Source organism: Pleurodeles waltl, chromosome 2_1 (assembly GCF_031143425.1).
Source record: "Pleurodeles waltl isolate 20211129_DDA chromosome 2_1, aPleWal1.hap1.20221129, whole genome shotgun sequence".
NCBI classification, from domain to species: domain Eukaryota; kingdom Metazoa; phylum Chordata; class Amphibia; order Caudata; family Salamandridae; genus Pleurodeles; species Pleurodeles waltl.
Genome location: NC_090438.1, coordinates 96057003 through 96082888, shown reverse-complemented (window position 1 = coordinate 96082888; position 25886 = coordinate 96057003).

Sequence of the window (25886 nt, the reverse complement as noted above, 5' to 3'; positions counted from 1 at the left end):
TAAAGAGAGCGGGTTTCAGAGTACAACTGACAGTATACAGCCATCACATACATCAATACACAACTCTGAGCACATATGTCTGTACAATGGTGAGGGCAGCCATTGAGCACACATCTGACATGTGTAGCCATTGTTGTGACAGGGACATAGACACCTGTAGGCATCGGTGCTAACATCATTATGGTAATGGCATGTGTCACTGAAAATTTTGACAGTCATGGGGAATACTATGGGGGCAACAACACAGTCCCTGTAATGTGAATCCACATGGGTTACCCCTTAAGATGGCAGGCACCTGTCCTACATGTGTAGGACAGTTGGAAGTGACATCATTCCGCTGGCGTTAGATGTCATGGCGGTTGGCAGTCCGAACTGCCATACAACTCCTCATTGGTTAACATTGGTGTCTATGGGCCACAGAGGCCAATCATGATCTCTGCCAGCGGTCACGGTGCACACCGCCGCATTCTTCACCGCCATTTTACTTAGCCCTTGCCACTTGACTCCTGCACATCAAGACAGCCAGCACTCCACAGCATGTGCTGCTGTGTCCTGTCTCTGGAAAAGAAAATGGCACGTGCTACAGGGGAACAGGCCCCAGCTTTCTCCTCTGAGGAGTTGGAGAAGCTTGTGGATGGGGTCCTACCCCTGTATGCCAAGCTGTATGGGTGACCAGAGGAGTGTGGTGAGTGGCATTATAGTGTCCTAGGAGTGTGTGCCAAGCAGTGGAAGCATGTGAGTGTGACTGTTGGTGGACCCAATTGATAGGTGGAGTGTGAGAGGCCGTATGGGTGTAGGGACATGAATGGAAATCCTTGTAAGAGCTTCAGCTACAAGTCGGATAGTCTGCCAGGTGTTGAAGCGGCAGCTAAAGCTACATTAATTTTCTTCTATGCAGGTAAGTGCCCATCAGAAGAAGGGCATGTGGCGAGCCATCGCCAAGGAAGTGCAGACCCTGGGGGTCTACAGCCGGCAGGTCACACAATAGGGTGGTGACAGTTAGTTTAAGGGTCATAAACAGGTGTAGGCATGCAGCTGTCCCCCTAAGTCACTGGGATTGTGCAATTAGGTGGGCAAGGGTGGGAAGGTGGCCAGGTCATGGGTCCTATGGGTAAGGTAGTGGAACTGATGTACCACCTCTTCCAATGGTCTCATTGTGGTGAGACTGGACCACTCCCAGACTGACATTGTGTGGCTGGATCGGGATGTAGTGACTGGATGGTGATGTGATTGGCCAGTATAGCATCAGTATGTAAGTGTAGTGTGGGAAATGGACTTCTTACCGTAGGTACTTACCTTAATGGAGTAATTCTTGATGAGGGATTGGTTTTGAGATGTGAAAGACTGCATTTGTTCCTACATGATTTCAGCAGAGTTTTTTGACTGCCTGCATCCCTTTCTTTTTATCATCCCCACCCCTGTCTTCTTGTCTCCTTGTGTGCATTTGCATCATCAGGTGGAGGAGAAGGGGCACCGGCAAGTGGAGATGCTGCAGCCCACGGGACCCAGGAGGCAGAGACCACCGACGCCGAGAGGACCAGCAGGTTGGAGGGCGAGGGGAGCACTACAGGGGAGGTGACTACCACTGCTGGTAGTGAGTCTGACAGCTCCTCCAAAGGCAGCTCCCTGGTGGTGGCGGACCCTTCTGGGACCACCAATTCTTTATCATCTTCTGCCACACACTGTACTAGCACTGCCTTCCCAGTTGCACCCTACCGAGTTGCCTGTGCCCTCTCACCCAGGAGGGTGGGCGTCTCCTTCGCTGCAGGCACCTCTGCCCCTGCCCCAGTCAGCCCTGCTGCCCTCACTGAGGAGGCTTTTGACCTGCTGAAAACCATCTCTGTAGGGCAGACAACCATGGGCTGGCATCCCAGATGCAGCAATGCAGTGCCTACCTGGAAGGCATTCATGGTGCCATATCTGGCCTACAGAGATCTTTTCAGGCCCAGGCCTCCTCTTTGATGGAAGCCAGTGTCCCTGGTCTTTCTGTTCCACCTCCCACCATATCTGCCCCTTCCAGCACCCCTCTCCCCTCACCCATCCCAAGCACACATATAGACAAGCATGCAGACAAAACAACACACAAGACACAAGCACCACACTTCCCAACACAAGCATGCACACACTCCACATACAACTGCAGACACGACAACATCTACTTGCCCCACTGTGTCCCCCACCCCCTCTTCCCTGTCTGCCACCTCACCACGCACACCCACATGCACTGCATCCTCATTCACTGCTCCAGCCTCCATTAACACAGTGACCACCACCGCAGTCATCCATACATGCACCCAAGACACTACACCCGCACTCACCACAGCAACCCTCACAGACAGCTGCAGCACACTCATGACACCACCACATCATCCATCTCCACTAGCTGCCTGCCTTCTCCCACCCTTTCTACCCCCCTCCTCCCAAAACAAACGCTCACACTCGTCCACTCAACATACATCCACCAAACACAAGCAGACTCTGCATGCACCTACACCCATTCACAGCCCATCTACACCACCTACAACCACTCCCTCAACCGCCACTCCCAAACCTGTTTCCTGAGCCCCTCCATCTGCACCTAAAAGCTTTTCCTTTCCCGTGTTGACCTCTTTGAACTGACTGCCCACCCTGTCTTGTCCCAATACATTCCCGTGCCCTCCCTACATCCAGGCCTTTCCCTTTAGGCTCCTCCCCAGTCCTCCCTTCCCGATCCCCTGACCCTTCTCCAGTGGATAAGAAAGGATGCAGTAGGCCTGATCCCACTACCACCCCCGGTCCAAGCCCACTCCATTCAAAGGGCAAGTCCAAACACCCACCCCCTCCGACACCGAAGCCCAAACAAATTTTATTGCCTCTTGTCTTATTCTACATTTTTTCCTTCCAAATGTAAGTGTGTGTAAAAAAGACGTCTATTTGAGAAATGCCCTGTAATTCATATGCTAGTATGGGAACCCCAGAATTCAGAGATGTGCAAATAACCACTGCTTCTCAACACCTTATCTTGTGCTCAATTTTGAAATACAAAGGTTTTCTTGATACCTATTTTCACTCTTTATATTTCACCAAATGAACTGCTGTATACCTGGTATAGATTGAAAACCCATTGCAAGGTGCAGCTCATTTATTGGCTCTGGGTACCTAGGGTTCTTGATGAACCTAAAAGCCCTATATATCCCTACAACCAGAAGAGTCCAGCAGACGTAACGCTATATTGCTTTCAAAAATCTGACATCGCAGGAAAAAGCTACAGAGTAAAACGTGGAGAGAAATGGCTGTTTTTTTACCTCAATTTCAATTTTGTTTTATTTTAGCTGTTATTTTCTGTAGGAAAACCTTGTAGGATCTACACAAATGACCTCTTGCTGAATTCAGAATTGTGTCTTCTTTTCAGAAATGTTTAGCCTTCCGGGATCGAGCATTGGTTTCACACCCATTTCTGTCACTAACTGTAAGGAGGCTAAAAGCACAAAAAATAGTAAAAATGGGGTATGTCCCATTAAAATGCCAAAATTGTGTTGAAAAATTTGGTTTTCTGATTCAAGTCTGCCTGTTCCTGAAAGCTGGGAAGCTGCTGATTTTAGTACAGCAATTGCTTTGTTGATGCCATTTTCAGGGACAAAACCACAAGCCTTCTTCAGCAGCCCTTTTTCCCATTTTTAAACAAAACAACAAATTTTTCACAGTATTTTGGCTAATTTCTTGGTCTCCTTCAGGAAAACCCACAAACTCTTCGTACCTCTAGAATCCCTAGGATGTTGGAAAAAAAGGACGCAAATTTGCCATGGGTAACTTATGTGGACAAAATGTTAAGAGGGCCTAAGCGCAAACTGCCCCAAATAGCCAAAAAAAGGCCTGCCACCTGAGGGGGAAAAGGCCTGGCAGCGAAGGGGTTAAACAAACATTTACCCTATAAAAAAAAAACATCTTATGTTACTTGTCTAAACAATCTAATGTAGGAAAAAATGATCACTTTTAAAATGCCTAAAATTGTCAAGCAGCAATTTGATATTATGGTTTCAATGACTTTATACTTTATTTAATAGGTTAATTCTTTTGCCCAATATTCCAGTCTGTTTGTGGTGCATTGTGGGTTATGTAGTACCAAACATGCATATTTACCTTTATGATAGTGCTTTCCATGCCCTTTGATATTGTATATTTCTTTCACTTTATGTTTGCTTTATTATTGTATTATCAATAACATTATATTTAATTTGTCCGCTTGGTTCTCTTTCCCTATATTCCAGTTTATTTGTAGTGCGTTATGGGTTATGTAGTGCCATACATACATAATTACTTTTATGAGAATGCTTTGCGTTTCTCTTGCATATCATTTTGTCACTATGAAAAGATGATTCCCTACACCCATATTAGCTCCACATTTCATGTGCCCTGTTTTTGTTTTTAACTCACCGGATGATGTTATTTGTTGTTTCTGCATGTTATTCTATGTCTCATGAGTTTTTTTTATGGCATAATAGAACGCTTTTCTTACTGGAAGACACCGTGTGTGACTTCTTTGTTTTTTAATTTCTTTTAACCCTAGATTGTCAGATGTTAATCTATTTGAAATTGCTTGAATATTGGCGTCTGTTGCTGCATCGTTATATAATGAACTATTATTTTGTGAAAAACCAAACAACTGTAATTTTTCCATTACTCTACAATTATAAATCTGAGAAACAACACAAAGAAAGAAGGAAACAATCATACACAACCATTTTTTGTGCCCATCATAAATGTACATGTAATTCTTCATCGAAGTTCAGTCCCCAGGGCTTCAGAGTCTGGAACTCTATTATGTATTTTGATTCTTTTTGTCAAAGCAGTTTTTTACGGTCCCCATCACGTGCCATTTTTGGGATATGATCAATTGCAAAATAGTTTAATGCTTTCCAATCTTCTTGATGTTCCAATTCCATATGTTTTGCTACTGCGCAGCTCCTGCCCAAATTAACTGTTGCCCGTATGTGTTCCAGAATCCTTTTTCTTGTCTCACAAATCGTACTCCCTACATATTTGAGTCTGCATGGGAACTCTATGTTATATACAGAGAATCTGCTTCTGCATGTTATGTGTTGCTTAATCTGTTTGATCTTTCCCATTCCTGTTACGTTATCCTTTTTATTAATTCCAATCACACAAGTCTTGCACTTTTTGCATTTCCAAACACAAGGTTGTGTAAGCCATGATGTACCTGAATCTTCAAAATGGCTTCTCACCAAGCGATTCTTCAAACTTGGTGCTTTTCGATAAGTTACATGTGGATGGTCTCCTATTGCCTTTCCTATTACTGGATCTCTTTGACCAATGTTTGGTGAGAACCATTTGTACTTGTTTTGCCTCGGCTGAATATGATGGTATAAATCTTATTACTTCTTCCTTTTTTGTTTTTTGGTTTCTCATATGATGTATTAGCCTTAAACTTGTGATGTCATTCAATCTTTCTTTTGACTTTTTGATGCATTTCTTGGGGTACTTCCTCCTCATGAACCTCTCAGATGAAGCTTCCAAATGTTGTTCATATTCCTTCGTTTCTGAGCAAAATCTTTGAATTCTCATGAATTCTCCATACGGGATGCTCCATTTTGTATTTGGTGGGTCAAAGCTGTCTGCGTGGAGTATTGAATTAGTTGCAGTACCTTTTCTGTGTAACATAGTATGTATTATTATGTAAATTTCTGTGTCTTAAAATGTAACCCTGTTTATCAATTTGATAAGTAAACATAAGCTTTGCTGGATTTTTTTGAAGTTGTTCAAAATACTGTTGGAATTCTCCTTCTGTTCCATCCCATATGATGAAGAGATCATCTGTGAAATGAAGCAACATCACAATTTTTGTACAAACATGATTTTGTTCTGACCAGGCGCATTGTTGCTCAAACCAACCCATTGTCCGATTCGCAAAGTTTGGAGAAACTATTAGCTGTTCTTTTGATCTGGAGATATACTTGTTTGTCAAAAAGGAAAAAAATATTTGTTAAACACATTCTTAACATCTTCAGGAGCATGGTATTATGCAGTGGCGGTTTCTCTTCAAGGGCGTCGGGGCTCCGCCCCCTTTACATTCTCGGTGAAAAATAATGCATGGAAGCAAAGCTGAAACTGCTTCCTTAAAACAACTTAATGAACACAGTGTATATACATGTTGAATTCTCTTTCTGAGGCTGCTCTACACTATGGAATGACCGTACTCCTTGCAGTGGTGACAGTGGAGTGACGCTTTCCTGGGCAGGCACAAAGTCTAGAGAATTTTGCTGGCCCGACAATCTCACAGCCCTGAGGCCTGTGAGGTCACAACTCGGCAAAGACACTAAATCAAAGGTTCAGTCTTCACCCTGTGATGACGTGGAGGTAGAGTTAGCTCTGGGCGTTTCAGATTCAAGCCCTGCAGCTCTCGGCCACCACGTCAATCAGTGAGAGAAGACCATTGTCACCACACCCTTTTCCAACTCGTCACAGGGTGGGGTGGTACCAGACCCTGTGACGAGTGGGGTAGAGACTACAAGCAGGAAGCTACGAAATCGAGTGTGCGCAGTGTGTGAGCTGGACTTTTGAAGACACACTGCGCAGACTCGAGGTGCTGCTTCCCACGCTGCAGTTCATGCTGGATGCCTTTTGAGCTCTGGTATGCCTTATATTTACTGCCAGCAAGCAGACTCGTGGGGACAGTGAAGCAAAGAGCAAGTTGTTGCACATCGCATGTGCGTGTGTTTATTTGAATTAGTCAGCATCCCTGAGTCCCGACTCGCCTGGCTTGAAGCTTCCCTCCATGTCACCAGGTGAGGCAACAAAAATGTCAGCTGGGGGTCATAAATAACGTGAAAGGGTGAATGGGTGTATGTGTGAGTGAATGGATGGATGGCTGATGGATGGATGTGTGAGTGAAAGGGTGGATAGATGGGTGAGTAAAACAGTTGGTGGGTAAAAGTGAAAGGATGGATGTAGGATGGATGAGTAAAAGAATGGATGGATGAGTGAAAGAGAGGATGGATGGATGGGTAAAAGGGCAGATGGATGATTAAGTTCAAGAATGGATGATGGATGGATGAATGAAAGAGAGGGTGAAAGGGTAGGAGGATAGATGAGTGAAAGTGTGGATTGATGATGAGAGAAATTATGGATGCTTGAGTGAGTGAAAGTATGGATGGTTGATGGATGGATGTGTGAGTGAAAGGGTGGATAGATGGGTGAGTAAAACAGTTGGTGGGTAAAAGTGAAAGGATGGATGTAGGATGGATGAGTAAAAGAATGGATGGATGAGTGAAAGAGAGGATGGATGGATGGGTAAAAGGGCAGATGGATGATTAAGTTCAAGAATGGATGATGGATGGATGAATGAAAGAGAGGGTGAAAGGGTAGGAGGATAGATGAGTGAAAGTGTGGATTGATGATGAGAGAAATTATGGATGCTTGAGTGAGTGAAAGTATGGATGGTTGAGTGAAAAGTCAGATGGATGGATGTGTGAGTGAAAGGGAGGATGGATGGATGGATGAATGAAAGGGAGGATGGATGGGTGAGTAAAAGGGTGGGTGGGTATATGAGTGAAAGGATGGATGTAGGATGGGTGAGTAAAAGAATGGATTGGTGAGTAAAGAAAGGATGAATGAGTGAAAGAGAGGGTGGATGGGTGGATGGATGGATAAAATGGTGGATGGATGAATATGTGAAAAAATGGATAGATGAATGAAAGAGAGGGTGAAAGGGTAAATGTATGGATGGGTGGATGAGTGAAAGGGTGGATGGATGATGAGAGAAAGTATGGATGGGTGAATGAAAGGGTGGATGGATGATGAGAGAAGGTATGGATGGTTGAGTGATGGTATGGATAGATGGAGTGAAAGTGTGGATAGATGGATGAACGAAGGAATGCACGGATGAGTGAAAGGATGGATGAGTAGACGAATGAATTGATGAGTGAAAGTGGGTTGATGCATAGATTAAATGGTGGATGGGTGGATGAGTGAAAAAATGGATAGATGATTGAAAGGGAGGGTAGATAGATGGATTAAAGAGTGAATTGATGGGTGAGTGAAAGGTGGATGGATAGGTGGATGAGGGATGGATGGAAAGATTACGAGAGATAAAATGATGGATGGATGAGGGAAAGGATGGCTGAGTGAAAGTATGGATGGATGAGTGAAAGGGAAGGTGGATTGATAAATGGATTAATGGATGGATAAATGGATGAGGGAAATAACGGATGGATGAGTGAAAGGTAGGGTCGATGGATTGATGAAAGGGTGGAGGGATCAATGAGTGAGTGACTGAAAAGATGGATGTGTGAAAGGATGGATGAATGATAGGTGCGTGGATGGATAGGTTTGATGGCTACATATTGAGATGAATGGATAGACTGGAAATGTATGGGTGGACAGACAGAATGGTGAAAGACTGAATGATGGATGAAAGAATGAATAAATGACAGAATGAAATGGTGGATATCAGCAGGCGAATGGAAGGAGGAAATGGGGAATGGATACAATTAAAACAGGAGCGCTCTTTTGGGAAGGGATGTGATGACTTGCTTTGTTTGCTTGGTGCCATATAGTAAGAGCTTTTGTTCGAAGTGCGTGGTGTTTCAATTTTCTGGCTTCTCCCTTGAACCAGCCACAGAGCAGATATAGTTAACGCTGGGCCAGAAGTCCCCAGAGGGCATGCAAACCCATAAAAACTCCTGCAGGGGAAGGTGCCAAGTGTGCGCACAGTTGTGACCGAAACGCATGCCAAACACGGTATATGTTGAAACTGCCCATTAACATGTTTAGGGGGCAGTGATGGATTCATCTGTTAGTGCAAACATGTTGTGTGGCCAGGGAGACAGATTCTCTCCAGACACCATCTTAGTGTTGGTGTAAAAACAGACAGTACAATTAACATGATATATGTGATTTAAAACCATGCTAGCCACTGTAGTGCACATAATACGCTATATGATAACATGTAGGGGGTGTGGGGGTGGAGAAGGACTCAACCACTAAAGTAATCACGTAATATTGCAAAGGAAGGCTAATTCTTCACTAGTCCCCATCCGCTGATCAGTTTTAAGTAGCCCACAATAATGTGGAAATAACATGGATTGTACTTAGAAAAATGGGTTGGTGCCAAATTGAAAACACTGAAATGGTGACTAGCATCCCAAAAATTGCCATGCTCCCCACCCCCCAAAATGTGAACCTCTTCCTCCCCCCACCCCGGGCCAAGCCCAGCCCCACCACTCTCAAACTTCACCAACCGCCACTGGTATTATGTTGATATTGTCGCGTGGGCTCTCATTATTCTAAATGAGACTACTGGATTTCTAGGTAGCAGGATCGATAACGGTGTGGGGGACTGAGTCTGACCCACGTGTAAAGAACTCTGTCACCCTAAATCCGTTTTTTGCTCCGGCTAACTAGCAGTGCCTCATTTCTCCCATGTGGAAGGAATGATTTGGCAGCCGAGCGCATGACATCTTTGGAACTTCTCAGGGAAGTCGTGGTTACTCAGATCCAAACCAACTCTCTTATTTCCAATATGATCTCATATACAAATGACAAAGACAGTATAAGTTTTATATAATGTTTTAATAAAACGACTGTATTTTAGATATTAAGGCGTGAGCCGCAATAACCAGAACGATACAACACAGTAGGATTGTAATAGTTACCAGGAGAGTAAAACATAAAAACAAAGCTATCATATTGTCAAACAGTTTCTACTCTCCCTCTGCTTGTTCTATCTAGAGCACAGCATGTTAAGCTTCTAGCTTGCCTATTAGAATCACTGTGGAGATATCAGCCCTCATATCTGAGCAAAGACCTGTGATCTTGGTTCAGCATCTGCAACGAGGCAGTCAGCGTCAAGTTGTGGTTCCCTGGTCGGAATCTCCCTCTTGCGTGTATTGGGACAAGGAAGTGATTTTATAACTAACATGTCATCGTGATCACAAAATGTCCCTACGCAGGAATGCCAAGTCTAAACTCTTACCACGTCTATCGGCAATGTACCAGACTGTATCCTTGACTGAAGCACAGAGTAAATATGTTATGGAGAACTCCAGTGCTGAAGTAGGCAAAACAGTGTGATATGAATAAAAAACAACACCGTAGAACTGGCTATTTGAAAAATAACAGTACAAAGCCTAATAAAAAGCATGTAGAGCAAAGTACACAGAGGCTCTAAGCTGTCAGCAAATGAATAAAATATATTCAGGGCAAAGTGCACAAAGGCCTAAAGCCTGAAGCTAAAGCGCAATGAATACGTAAAACTAACCACACTACACCCTCCCCTTGTCGGTAGCAAGTGGTTCCAATAATATAAAAGGATGCCCTAAATATAAACAATACCTAAAAAAATTATTTCAACAAGGTGAGAAGACAACAAAGTCATAAATTTAGGTAACATGTGATCATAAAGCCAAATTCAATATAGTGTCAATTTCGTAAAAAATCCAATTGTCAGATAGAAGCAATAGAACGCAGGAGTTCCTCCACTTCGATATATGTCAATATCGGAAGATCCACGCCACAAAGTACCATGGAGCAGATGTGATCCAAAGCCCCAAAACCATTCAGGGCGGCACCCCGTGCAGGGCCTATGAAAGAGACAATACCATCTTCCTCCAGGAAGGGAATCTCATAAACTGCCTCACGAAGCAAACGCATCCGTAGTGCACAAGTCTGGTAATGAGCCCTAATCGGGAACATCAACAGATCAGTATCGACCATTGGAGGGCGCTGCAATGAGAGACAGAGAGCCAGTGCATGTTCAAACGAGCACCAAAGGCATCGAAACACGGGTTGCACACAATCCAAAACCGGTCTGAATGACAGAGACCAGTCGCACTCCAAATGTCCCAGGAGTATCGCTCCAAAATGCTGCATCATGCGTTCACGACACAGCTGCGCTGATGGGAGCAGCAATACAGGATCTCGTCGTGACGGGACAGCCATTGCAAAAAAATAGCAACAACAGCAAGACTCCAGCCAATAAAGCCAAAGTAATCGGGAAACCCCCAAAAATGCTTCCGAAAATAGAATGTATAGCCGAAGGTATCAAACCGAATATGGAAGAGAAGGTATGAGCAAAACCAACACCAACGACTTTGAAAAAATGTGCAATACCAGCAGTGCTGGATGCATTAAATATACGTCCCACAAGTTCACCGAAGTGATTTGGAAAGTTAGTATTGCCACCTGAAGTGCGTAGGTCTCGCTAGCAGATGTAAGGGCCACATGCTTTTGAAACAATAAAGTTTTTAGCCGACTCAACTTGTCGAAATCAACCTTGGAAGTAGCAATATGAGGCCAGATGTCCGCTACCTCCCTAAATTGAGTGGGGGGAAACAACACATTCCCGCAGCACGTAACGGCCTTGTTGACAACGACGATGTAAACTATTCCGGCACGCATGCCACAGCAGCGTTCGCTGTTAAGAACAATGTAACTGCCGTTAGAAAGCACCTGGAAAGTGTTTTTAATAACCGGGACTGGAACTCCCTTCAAATAACAAGCTAAGTTAGCAATCGAAGCGTTACATGCCCCGTGCAAGGACAGCTGTTTACAAACCATTGAATGGCTGACAGAAGCTTCGCATTCGCTGCCGCTAAGAAAAACCTCCTTCAAACCATTAACAAATCTGTACTGAAAGGGAAGGTCCCACACCTCGTGTATGTAACTGTCTCCCAATAGTTCATATCTACCCACCGGAATGTGCTTCAAACATGAAGTAAATTGCAAAGTAGAGATAGGCAAATTAATAACCCCATGGATCAACCATTCAGCTGACGGAATCTCAGCTACCGTGAAAGGCAGTTTCTCTAATTTCTCAATATTTAACATAACATATGTCGCTTCCTTTTTAGCCATCAGTTGTTGTTGACGAGTCAAATTAAAAGAGATAAAGATCTCTCTGGCACGAACGTGCTGCCATGGAACGCGACCTGCCTTCAAGGTCTGCCAAATCTCATTATAAACCTCGTATAAGAACCTTTTCTTCCGTGGTACTTTGGGACCTGACAAAAAATCTTGTAAATCAGTATTATTAGACAGTAACATGAGATGTGACTTAACTGCATCCAGCGTGGATGACTTCAACCATTGCTGACAAAGCTTCCCCACACTGTATGTAGTTATAATATCAGCATGTTCTGGTGAAACGTAACGAGGGTCTGCCCTACTAGTCCTGAACCCCCCTGAAGAGGTGACAAAACGTTGATGACACATATTAGTGTCTACAGGCCATAATAACCACCCGCCTGGATGTAACAATGAAGTGTTAAGCGTACCATTCTGGACCCAATGTGTAAAGTCACTGAAAGTAGCATTCACATAGTGCTGCCAATTTTTTAATTTAGAAGGGACAGGTATACTAGGCAAAGTCAACTCCCTAATCGTCGCTAAGCCCAAACAGCTAGTCTGTTGTACTGTGTCATTGAGGAAAATCATCTGCACAGGGATAATACATGCTCTAAATAACGTGTCCCTGCCTTGCATTTGCCAATTTTTCGTACCCCAAACACTTTTCAAGTCAACAGTTTTGAACCAGTATTCATATCCCTCGACCGACAGTTTAGATATAAACAAATTGGAATACAGTAATTTAGTATCGGTCAATAACATTTGCTTATTAGAATACGGTGTAACTTTAAAATAGTAGGACCTAGCATTACGTGGATCATGCCCAGCAAAATATGCAAATTTTTCATAATACGTTTTTGAACTCCCTTGTGGAGGAGTCGAGCAATGTTCCCATTGCACATAATTAAACATGGGCTTAGGGCTACTAGCTTTATGAATAAAGTGGTGTCCATAATAGTTGTAACAAAACATGTCACCATGATTATCTCTAAACTGGTAAGCATCTTCATCGTCATCGACAGTATAATATTGCAAATCCGTTAGCATAGAATCTACTGTCTTCACATCCCAATCATCAGAAACAATGCCAGGTATAACAATATAATTCATTGATAATTTGAGGACATACGGTATTTGAATCAATTCAGTGGGACCATATATATCAAACATTACTTTATCCCACACAATTCCATCCGGAACTGGTATAGCAGAAATGTTCACTGTGGACAAGTCTCTTCGAACCATATGAGACGAAAAATGCGGTTTTAACACAGTCTCCACGTGCTCAATGTCAGATCGATCAGGAAGAAAATGACCATGTATTATCAGAAAAAAAGTAACCACAAATCCCAACCATAATAAAATAGTCATCATGGCCAAAAACAGGCCAAAATAGTTCCAAGGAAAAACAAAATATGTTCGTTTAAGCCATCCCAGCAGCCGTCGTGGACCGTGGACAGAAGACATCGAGGACGAGGAGCCGGACCCATCATTATCAGCGTCGTTGAAGCAGCCAGAAGCAGTTCTAGCAAAAGGTGCAACTGTGAACGAAGAAGCAGATGGAGGCTCTCGCCGTGGCACGCTATAAACCACATGTTCAGAAACGTCAGTAGAACGTACAGCAATTTGATCACAAGATTCCATATTAATCGCCGTCGGTGGAACAATTGCAAGATCATCATCCACCCTCCCCAAGCTCGGAGAAGAAACAGTGTCGGTGAAAATCACCTGCAGCGGGACCTCTTCCCCAGTAGTGAGAGGGATTCTGGAACTACTGGGTGTCCCTCTTGGTCTGCTGTGCAGAATCGGCCACATGCTGTAACTTGACATTATCAATGGAAACAAAGCGATTTCCTTTGGCCCCTCGCAGCGGTGGTAAAATCACAGTTCTCGTGCGGCTCACCCCCAACACAGGGACAGGTTCTCGATAAGAAGGACCAAATTATTTTTTAACTGCGACCTTTTCACGCACTAGATCCCCAATCCTGGGTATCCAACCAGTAGGTGTTACTGGCTCATCCTTAATTCCTGAGGAGGCAGCACTGGCAGAAGAGTTAACTTCACGGAATTGTAAATCCTGCAAAACAGTGACACGATCATTTATGTCAAAGGGCGTATCTGCCGCCTCCACACCAGGACCATCTAGATCAGGAACATACATTTGTGTTCCAAACAGGCACTCATATGAAGTACGACCCCCCAGTGACCTTCTAGGCAAGTTATTAAGTGCTCTCTGTACTCCATATACGTGGGCTAGCCAACCACGACCCGTACCTATAACTCTGGCCGTTAAGGACTGCTTTAAATCACGATTTAAACGCTCCATGACAGAATTTCCCTCAGGATGAAATGGAGACGAGAATTGGAGTTGGACCCCCAACGAAGCCATGGTGTCCCTGAATGCCTTAGAGGCAAAAGCAGGGCCCTGGTCCGAATGAAAAGCCGCAACTGCAAATATATCGACAAAGATGCGCAAATCTTTAATAACAGTACGAGCGTCAGCCGAGCGTTGTGGCCATACCCATACAAATCTGGAGCACGAATCTACAGCAACCAATATATATTTGTATGCACTATCTGGTGTCAGCGGACCACAATGATCCAAGTACACACACTGTAATGGTTTGTTTGAAATCAGAAGGGGCGTCTGCTGCGGGCGTCTAGCCGACGATGCTTTAATTTGTTGACAAACATCACAACAAAGGACATACTGCTTCGTCTCTTTATAGAGACCAGGCCACCAGTAACGAGCCTGTAAAAGTGAAATTGTGGCAGCCACCCCAGCATGTGCAGAAGCCACCCCCTCATGTGCTGCAGAAATCAATCGAGGTCTCTCAATTTTATTGGGAATTTCACGTACACCAATGCCTGGAATTGTAACAGTAGCATTTAGCGCACCATTCAAGCAGTAACTATATTTTGAAGGAAATCCTTTAGGAAAGGGTGTGCCATCAGCCGTAGCTTTTATGGCAGCTGAAATTTCTGTGTCTGGTTTGGAACTCGAACAAGTCACTGCGGCCACAGTGGCGACAGCCACTGCCGATTTCGCGGCTTCATCAGCCAAAGTATTCCCAGCAACGTGTATTCCAACGCGCTGGTGTCCAAGTGTATGCACAACATGGACTTTAGGAAGCGTTTCCTTCAGATCCGCAACCTTACCCCACAACATTTTATGCTTAATGGTGTTGCCTTTAGAATCTCTGAACCCATTCATCTTCCAATAGTGTAAATATTCGTTGAAAGACTGCACACAGTAGTAGGAGTCACAGACCAGCAAGGTTAAAAGGGCCGGATCCGCGTGCTCCAACGCTAACAATAGAGCTTTGAGCTCAGCCAGCTGTGCCGTGCAATCTCCCAAGGTTTTAGTATAAGTATGTCGGGGCAGAACACTTCCCCCTCCATAGTGCCGCTCACCACCGCACATGCAGCAGAATACTGTTGTTTAGTCCCAACCGCTGGTTGCGCAGAGCCATCAGTATACATGACCACTTCATATTGGTCAATAGGCAATGTACCAGCAGGAACAGGGTATTCTATTTCGTATTGAAGAAATTCTTGAGTCTGCAGTTTAGGGTCAAATACATAATCTACATCAGTGGCTGTCAAAGACGTAGCCCATTGTATCCATCGCGGGTGTAAAGCTTTTGAATTAGGAACACTCGCTTTTGTAACAGCCTCTAAGGCCGGAACCGGGGAAACGACAACTATGCGTTGACCCTGGGCCAGCGGTCTTTCTTTAATAACAGCCATCTGTACTGCAGTGAGAATTTTCACAGTTTGTGCAAAACGTTGCTCTGCAGCAGAATACAAGTGAGACTTGTATGCAATCGGGACAGTCTCCCCTTCATTAAAGGTGACATAAGTAAACCCAACAGCCCCAGGTATTACCCTGATCACTAAATGTGTCTTATTGTCCCGTGTGTGTAAGTGTTTAACTGCTAAGAGATCACTGTGTAATTCTCGCAGTATGTGTGTATGTTCAATCGTCCAAAATTTACTCGAAAAATTCAGGCGAATCAACTCGTATAAGGGTTTTATACGCGTTGCATAATCAGGAATGTAAGTTCTGCCAAAATTCAGAAACCCCAACAATGACTGGAGCTTCCGAACCGTATTAGGAGGCTGCAATAAAGCACATTTCTCCAAAAAATGTGGCGCTAGGCTCTTGCCCTCACTCGACAACTCATATCCCAGGAAAATGACACTGAGGAAGGCAATCTTTGATTTCTTAAAATTAAACTTATAGCCAATATCAGCAAACCCCACAACAATGCGCGATACACGCCTTAGATGTTGCAGAATCTCATCATCTGTCAGATATATGTCATCAACATATGATAATGCTTCAGGGTCGAACTCATGCAGCATTTCAGTTACACGAGCCGAAAACAGTCCTGGGCTATTCTTATACCCCTGAGGCAAACGTCAAAAAAAATTCTGAGAGCCAAACGCACTGAAACAGGTATAGTCCCGACTCTCGGGCGCTATATTCTGGCAGAAAAATCCATTCGAGATATCCAATGTTGTTTTGTATTTTTTACGCTCTATATTATTCATAAGCGCTGCGCTATGTGAATTCTGTATTGCATATGTGCGTGTATGACTATTCAAATGTCGGTAATCCACCACTATCCTATATGAATGGTCCGGTTTAGCAACCGGAAACAAAGGATTATTCATCGGCGAGACACAGGGCTCAATTACACCCTGATACTCCAATTGTGTAAGAATTTTTCTAACCGATGCCCTAGCTTCAAATTTGATAGGATATTGCGGTTGTGGCTGAGGTTCGCCCTTTATCGGAATTACATGATAAGGTGATTGTCTGTCCCACCCCACGTTATTTCTATACAAGGCGGGAGCCTGTGCTAGAGCCCATGATTTACTATAGGACTCCGCGAGTTCTCTCGGAACAAGTGGTGAGAAGGAAGGTGTAATAACCTCCTCCCCAACTGGACAGTCGCGAACAAAGTCAGGTGGCCAATCTTGTTCGGCCAACAGAACATCATATGATTTTACCACATGGTCCCAAAAAATGGCGTTTATAACACGGTCAATGTCCCCTTCCAATCGCAGAGTCACTTCATATACTCTATCAGGATCAGAGACACGCATATCCGCCGTCTCGACTTGTATGAAGTCATCAGTTGCTTTCACCTCCAGATGCTCTAGAAGACTCCGGCGAACTATTGTGACCTCTGCCGCGCTGTCTAACAGTGCTAACGCCCATGTCTTGTTCGTCAAGAGAACTCTCTTCTTGAGCGGCATGTCTAACTGAGACAGCTGCCACTTTTTTCTTTTTAAATTGCTGTTTCTGTTGCAGCGGTTTCTCTTCTTGTTTAATAGAAACCTCCGCTGAGCGTTGTGAATCCTGTCTCGGTTTCACGTACTCCGTCCTCCGCTCTGACCGCCCACCTCTCTCACTTCTCTTTTCCGAGGAGTCCTGAAAGGAACGAGATTGGCGTGTATCAGTATATTGATATCTATCAGGCGTCTTCAAAGTATCCCTATTCCTGAGATTATACTTATTCTGTGGGGTCTCCGGTTGCGGAGACTGCCCACCATCTTTCTTCGGTGTTTGCTGTTTCTTTTCCCAGCGCTTTTTCGAACCCTCAGGTTGTTGCTGTTTAGCATTTTCTTTATTATTTTTACCCTGTAACTGGGGTTTTTGTGGTCTAGCCCCTAGGCTATCACGACCAATACTAGAATATGTTTCCGCTATTATTCTCAGAAGCTCCCGCTCCTGATTAAGCAGCGGTACATCCCGAAGACGCATACGCACTGCTAGTGCTACTGCCTCTCCTTTGAGATTACTCAACATAATAGAAGAAACTGTGGCAAAATTGCCCAGCAACTGCATGCCCAAATCCAAGGCAGGGGCAGCCGCATATTCATCCTGAATCTGTTTAAGTACGTCCGGTAAATTAGCTAATGTCGGTGTACCGTGTGCCGTAGTGTAGAGCGCGGCAAACACCGTGCCCCAGGTATTACAAAGGTCCACCGGAGGAACCATCCCGTACGGCAAACACATCGTCAAAATTCTATGTTTATCCTGAGGTCCCGTATGGGGAAATACTGCTTCCAGCGTATTAATTTTTTGCGCCAGCCAAAACGGAGTCTCCTCTCGTTTAGCCGGTACTTTACCCCTAACTGAGTGTACAGTGGCCGGATTAATACCCGGAACCACAGCCTGTGGGTGCGCTGGAGCAGCACGCGCTGCATTCGTATTTAATGTCTGCATCACAAACTGAACTAATCGTCTATATGTAGCCGTTAATTCTGTATATAAACGACGAACTTCTACCACTGCCAATTGAGCAACCGCAGGATGTGGTGTATATGTAGCCAATAAAGGCCAGGTAGGACCATCATTACTCAGTGGACCTAACCTAACTTGTGCTATTGAGTGTGGGAGGGCGCCATCAAGCCAATTATGGTGTTCTTGATAAGATAGAGGTATTTCTAAATAAGTGTAAGCCCTGTATTGTCCAGGGACATTCGCAACTGTGTATTCGTGAAAAGTATTTGTTCCCCCATCCACTGCTGGAAATGCGACCCAAGAATAAAAAAGTTCCGTTCTATAGGCTGCATGGGCGTCCACCACAAAAGTGACTGGACCCCCCTGGACTGTCAGTCCATGTGTCAATAGATGTCCCGTGAGCGGATGTCGCATATTAATTGCTATGTTCACTACATTAGGATTCGCCATTTTATAAAAAACGGCTGCAGGTCAGAGAAGGCACACCAATATCGGGGTTTTTTCCTTTCAAAGTTCAAGCTTGAACAACCAACCACTAAGCAATAGGAAGCACCTATGCCGTGGCGGCGGAAACCCTCAGCCCCACGGACGTCTCCGTATACGGAACCGAGGAGTCAAAATATATATGAGACCAAGAGAGTCAGTCGGACCTAATCATTAGAGCCAGACCAAACGTTGGCGGCGCCATGTCGCGTGGGCTCTCATTATTCTAAATGAGACTACTGGATTTCTAGGTAGCAGGATCGATAACGGTGTGGGGGACTGAGTCTGACCCACGTGTAAAGAACTCTGTCACCCTAAATCCGGTTTTTGCTCCGGCTAACTAGCAGTGCCTCATTTCTCCCATGTGGAAGGAATGATTTGGCAGCCGAGCGCATGACATCTTTGGAACTTCTCAGGGAAGTCGTGGTTACTCAGATCCAAACCAACTCTCTTATTTCCAATATGATCTCATATACAAATGACAAAGACAGTATAAGTTTTATATAATGTTTTAATAAAACGACTGTATTTTAGATATTAAGGCGTGAGCCGCAATAACCAGAGCGATACAACACAGTAGGATTGTAATAGTTACCAGGAGAGTAAAACATAAAAACAAAGCTATCATATTGTCAAACAGTTTCTACTCTCCCTCTGCTTGTTCTATCTAGAGCACAGCATGTTAAGCTTCTAGCTTGCCTATTAGAATCACTGTGGAGATATCAGCCCTCATACCTGAGCAAAGACCTGTGATCTTGGTTCAGCATCTGCAACGAGGCAGTCAGCGTCAAGTTGTGGTTCCCTGGTCGGAATCTCCCTCTTGCGTGTATTGGGACAAGGAAGTGATTTTATAACTAACATGTCATTGTGATCACAAAATGTCCCTACGCAGGAATGCCAAGTCTAAACTCTTACCACGTCTATCGGCAATGTACCAGACTGTATCCTTGACTGAAGCACAGAGTAAATATGTTATGGAGAACTCCAGTGCTGAAGTAGGCAAAACAGTGTGATATGAATAAAAAACAACACCGTAGAACTGGCTATTTGAAAAATAACAGTACGAAGCCTAATAAAAAGCATGTAGAGCAAAGTACACAGAGGCTCTAAGCTGTCAGCAAATGAATAAAATATATTCAGGGCAAAGTGCACACAGGCCTAAAGCCTGAAGCTAAAGCGCAATGAATATGTAAAACTAACCACACTACAATATAATGGTATATTGCGTTGTTGTAAAATAATATTCACAGGCTTTTATCCCTGCTTCATGTTCAATATTGGTATATAGTGCAACCACATCCATTGTGACTAATTTATAAATTTCATACCAAGGGACCCCCTCTCGATGTTTTAGGAGATCTCCAGTGTCCCCTAAATAAGAATTCAGAGTTTGTACCAATGGAGCTAAACAATGATCTATGTAATTTGACATTGGTTCTAACAGAGAACCAATGGCTGACACGATCGGCCTCCCTGGTGGATTACTTGCATCTTTGTGAACTTTGGGTAAAAAGTATAAGGTGGGTGTCTCTGGATTTTCAACCAGCATGTATTTGTGCTCATCAGCTTCCACAAAACCCAGATTTTCCCATTCTGTCAAATTTTGTTGTATTTCCTCTTGTAATCGCTTTGTGGGGTCCATCATTATTTTCTTATAACAGGTTGTAACTGACAATTGGCAGACTGCTTCCTTCACATAATTTTCTTTAGTCATTATTATTACATTGCAACCCTTGTCTGCTGATTTATTCACAACTTAATCATCCATTTGCAAGTTTTTTAATGCTTGTTTCTCCTGCCTTGTCAAATTGCCTTTGTGCTTGCTGGTCTGTATTTTATATAGATCATAGAGCACAATTTTTGCATATTGATCAATCTTATTACTGGTGGAAGTATTGGATAATAAATGGATTTGGGTTTCATTTTCGACAAACCTGCTCCGGATGAAGGGATGATTTCTGTGTCTGTCAGCTCCGAATCATTACCAATAAGGTACCTCCAATGTATACATTTCTATATAAATGTGGATAGATAGTTAGATAGATAGATAGATAGATAGATAGATAGATAGATAGATAGATAGATAGATAGATAGATAGATAGATAGATAGATAGATAGATAGATAGATAGATAGATATGCTGTGTCACTCAAAAAAGAGATGTAATGAGATTTAGGGAATGGTAGTGTAAAGAAGTGGTTGAGATCTGGGTATTTGTAATGGGGTGGAAAGGGTATTAAGGGTTTAGGAATGGTAGTATTACAGGCCAGTAAGGGGTTTTTAGGTTCAGGGATAGGTAGTGTTAAGGGGTATTATGGGTTTTATGGGTTCTGGGATAGGTAGTTGTGGTATGCTGGGTTGCATGATGGAATCTTGTGGATAGAGCCTTTTATTGATACAATAAACTTGGTGTAATACTTCAAGTACCTGGATTGATTGGTGAAGAGCAACAAAACTCAAGGCGACATACCTTTATGTGGAGTGTCTAGGATTTTATGGGCTTCTGTCATCTGCAATTGATTCTGACTAGTAAAATACTGTGGTCTTTTTATTAAAATATTTTTTTTTACATGGATATTTCCAACCCTAACAATATTGTAACCTTTATTGACAAAGCGAGGGCGTTCTTTTTTGATAACCTCAGCAGCACTGTATTTGGTCTGCATGTTTTTAAGCTTCACCAGCATTCGGATTCTCAGAGGAGGATAGTGCTTGATTGTTGTGATCAGCAGGCCGCCGTTTCAACCTGTCGTATAGCTATACAGTATTTAGGCCGCCGTTTCAACCTGTCGTATAGCTATACAGTATTTACTGTTTTAAGGTTATTTTGTGGAGAAACAAATGTTTCCGGTTGGTCTGCGTCTTTAAAACATTTGACCCCTGGAGTTACCTGTGTGGATGACACTTTGCTTCTCTCGTGCGACTCATCATTGCCATTGTTGTCTCATGTAGGCTTCTGCTTCACGTGCACGCAATACAGCGTTTGACGTAGGACGTCTCTATGTGCTGTCTCTATCCAGGAAGAAGAAATGTGTAAGGCATTCTTCTCATCACAGCGGCAGAGAGAAAGCAATAAATAATTCGCACACCTGGTGATTGTTTATTTCGGTGACTCGCACACCTTATGTTCAACTGCTGGTTACTTCCACAATGACTCACACACCATATGAATTAGGAGAGAGTAACTAATTATAAATAGTTCCAAATTCTTGCAGTGATTCGCACACCTTATTTAATATCCTTTAACATCAGTGTATGTTCTCATAAGGATTTTCACTGCTTAGAAGACAGCACGATTTCAACAATTTGTCATAGCTACTTAATGATTTCTCAAATGGATATGTTATAAGTTTGTTAAGATTTACTCTTGATGTGTGGCAGCATTCTTTTTACATTCTACTGGAGAAGCATTTTTATTTCTTGGAAAATGCAAAATGTGTCACCACCTCCATATTTTTTGTCATCTCCAAGAGAACCCATTATTAGGTGGGAAAATAGAAGAGTGTGTTTATGAGGTATATAAAGGTGTGGGTACTAGATTTAGTACTGAAAGGAAACCCTTATTGTTACTGCATTATTTAGGAGCAGAGGGTCAGGAGGTAAATGATCACTTTCCAGACTTACCAGATGTAGAGTGTGAAGGGTTGAATGAGTTTGAAATTTGTATAAAGAAGCAGCATGATTCTCATTACTCACCCAAAGTATCCTCCATTATTGAGTGTTTTTATTTTGGTAAACGCATGCAAGAAAAAGGGGAAATGGTTGAAGAGTATATCACTGCTCTGAGGAAGCTGGCATCCTTGTGTAAATGTGGTCACTGTGTAGATGAATGTCTGTGCGATCAATTTATGTTGGGTTGTAGTAATGATAAGGTCAGAGAGGAATTGTGGACATATGATGATCTCTCTCTGGGAGAAATGATTAATTTAGCAAAGAGATTGGAACATACATTGATGTGTGTAAAAGAGATCAACAAAAATGTTTCAGGTAAAGGTACAGAAACAGTGTCAGTGGTTAATAAAACAGAAGGGAGTGATGAAATGATGGAAGGAGGTGATCAAAGCAAAAACAAACAATTTAAAGGCAAATGTTTTAGATGTGGAGTTGTTGGACACATGGCAAATTACAAGAAATGTCCTACTTTGAAGATAACATTTAAAAAAATCTTTAAAGAAGTGGCACATGAGTAAATGCTGTACAACTAATACTTGACAAGGGAAGGTGAATGAAGTAACAGATATTGTGAAGAGTTTGATGAATGTGAAGAAGGGGAAGAAGTAATTTTAGAGGTAAGTAACAAAGGTGGAGAAGGTCTCCATGATTTTGTGAATGTGGAAGGACAGAACGTTAGGATGTTGTTTGATTCGGTTGGCAAACTAACTATAATTCCTAAATATTAGTTTCTGCGAGGAATTTTTACTAAAACACAATTGTTTAAACCTGACATTAGGTCTACTGGATATAGAGGGGAACATATTAAATTGGTAGGGTATTTTCATGGTGTACTAGAACACTCAGGAAGATTTGCTATGGGAAAAGTATATGTACCAGCGAAAGGTAAGCTGCTTTAATCAATGTGATTTGGGAGTGATTTTGGATCCTAACGCGGATCCCTCTAATCAGTTAAGAGAGGATGTTGGAGTAAAGGTGATAGAAATGGAGAAATATGAAGAAACTAATATGTTCATGAAGATTATGGAAGGTTTTAAAACAAAGGATGAAGGGCTTGAGAAGGAAAGTGATGAAGGAGGTGTGAAAGTATTGTGTAAAGAATTTCCTGAAGTATTTGAGAGAAAGTTAGGTTGTCTTGAAGGGTTATGCTCACAAGATTAAAGTGAAAGAAGAAGTTAAACCTGTATTTCGTGAGGTGAGGAAAGTTCCATACAAGCAAAGAGATGATGTTGAAGAGAGTGGAGTGGTTGTCTCCAATAGTAATAGAAAAGAAGCAAAGTGGAGATATTTCCTTATGTGTGGACCTAAGAAATGTAAATAAGATTGTCATAGTTGATAAGTATCCCATTCCGAGTGTGCATGATTTAGTGAGTATGTTAGGTAATGCTAGATGGTTTTCTAACGTAAATCTTGTTTCAGCATACCATCAGATTAAATTGACTAAAGATTCTATGGATATGACTGCCTTTGTTACTTTTAATGGTACTTATTGTTTCAAGAGAATGTCTTTCAGGCTTGTTTCAGTGTCCTCGGTTTTCCAGAGGGCCATCAAAAAGGTATTATCAGAACTCACTGGGGTCAAGGTCTATCAAAATGACATATTAATCATTGGAGCAACTGTGCAGAACATGATGTGAGATTGTGTGCTGTGTTGTGTAAGTTGAGAGAAATGGGTTTGACGCTTAAAGTGGAAAAATGTAAATTTCATAAGAATCAGTTGGAATTTTTAGGACATACTTTGTCAGAGAGTGGATTGAAACCCAAAAAAGAAGTGGTGCATAGTATAATGAGGATGCCAGCTCTACAAAACAAAGAAGAGTTGGCTTCATTTTGGGGTTTAGTAGAATTTTACACTAAATTTGTGCAGAATTTTGCTGAAAAGACTTATGGGCTTCGGGGATTCTTAAAGAAGAATGTAGCGTTTGAGTGGAGTAAAGATTGTGAGGAGGAATTTTCAAGATTAAAAAATGAGTTGGGAAAAGTGCAATGTTTGAGAAGTTATTGTCCTAATCGGGAGAATATCATTTGCACAGATGCAAGTAGTAAAGATTTGGGTGCAACTTTCATCCAAAGTTATGAAGAAGTAGAAAGAACAATTACTTTTGTGTCCCAATCACTGAGAGGAGCAGACTGTAGATATTCTGTCATTAAGAAGGGGGCTCTTGCCATATTTGGGGCATTTGAAATGTTTTTTTTGTGGGGAAAATAATTCATAATAAGAACAGATCATAAACTGCTGAGAGAGTTTTTTTTTTTAAAGAAATCTATTGACAATGTAGCGAAATAGGTGGTGGCACTACAAGATTATGAGTTCACTATAGAATATGTTCCAGATAAAAGTAATATAGTCTCAGACTGTTTGTCTAGGATGGTGGATGTGATGATAGAGGAAGATGCAGATGAGTTTGAGTGTGAAAAAAGTATGTGCAGTATGTGATGGAATAATAACAGAAGAAGAATGGAAGGAAGAGGTGAAACAAGACAGAGTTTTGCAAGAGGTAATTGATAAGTTGGAAAAGGGTTCTGGGAGAATAGAAACAACTAGAGGCTGAAATTAAACCTTATTAGGCTGCAAGAGTAAAGTTGTCAGGGTATGATGGTATTGTGCATAGGGGTACAAGGATGATTCCCCCAGAAACGATCAGACAATGGCTAATGAGTAAGGCACATGAGGGGCATCAAGGGATTACAAGATCTAAGGAGCATTTGCGAGCAGACTATGTTGGCCTGCTATGGATAAGGAGACAGAAAAGGTTGTGAAAGATTGTATTGAGTGTAACATATTTGATAAAGTGTTTAAATTAAGAGGACAGATTTGTACTCCACTTGGCATGAAATAACGGAAGTGAATGAAATAATGACAAAAAAGTAAATGGATTTTTAACACAGTTATTTATAAGAGAAGGTTTGCCTGAGTTGGTTTTAACAGATGAAGGAGCACAATTTATTTCTAAAGAGATGGAACAGTTCTCGAAGAATTGGGCAATTGTTCATGGAAATTTTTCTTTATATAATCCAGAGACTAATGGTAGTGTGGAAAGGATGATAAGAACAATAAAATAAGCAATACTATTGGCAAAGAGTTCTGGTAAAGATTGGTTGTTTGAGCTGAATAAATGGTTGGGGGTATACAGAGTAACTCCACATGCGACCACAGAAAAGATTCCTTTTGAATTATTTAGGGGAAGAAAACTCAACTCTTTTTTGTCACCTGCATGGACTAAGCGATGTGCTAAACCTCAGTTCAAGACTTATGAGAAAGATTGGAAAGAGAGAGAAAAAAGAAAAGTTATAGAGATGAAAATATATGTAGATGAAAGGAATGCTGCAATAAAGTGGAAGCTAAGGTGGGAGATACAGTGAGAGTGAAAGCTCTACTAAGTCACAAGATGAATTCAAAATTCCTATGAGAGTGGTGAAGGTGTTCACTGATGTGGTTAAGACTGACAATGGACATATATGGAATCTCAATAGGATGTCTGAAATGGTGATGAGGAGGGAAGGTACTTATGATGAAGGTAAAAAGGAATTATTGCTGGAGTCAAGATCTACAGAAAGAAGATGGAAATGACATTGTATAGGACAAAGTTAAACACTTTTTATGTAGTGACAAAAGAGTACATAAATTCGC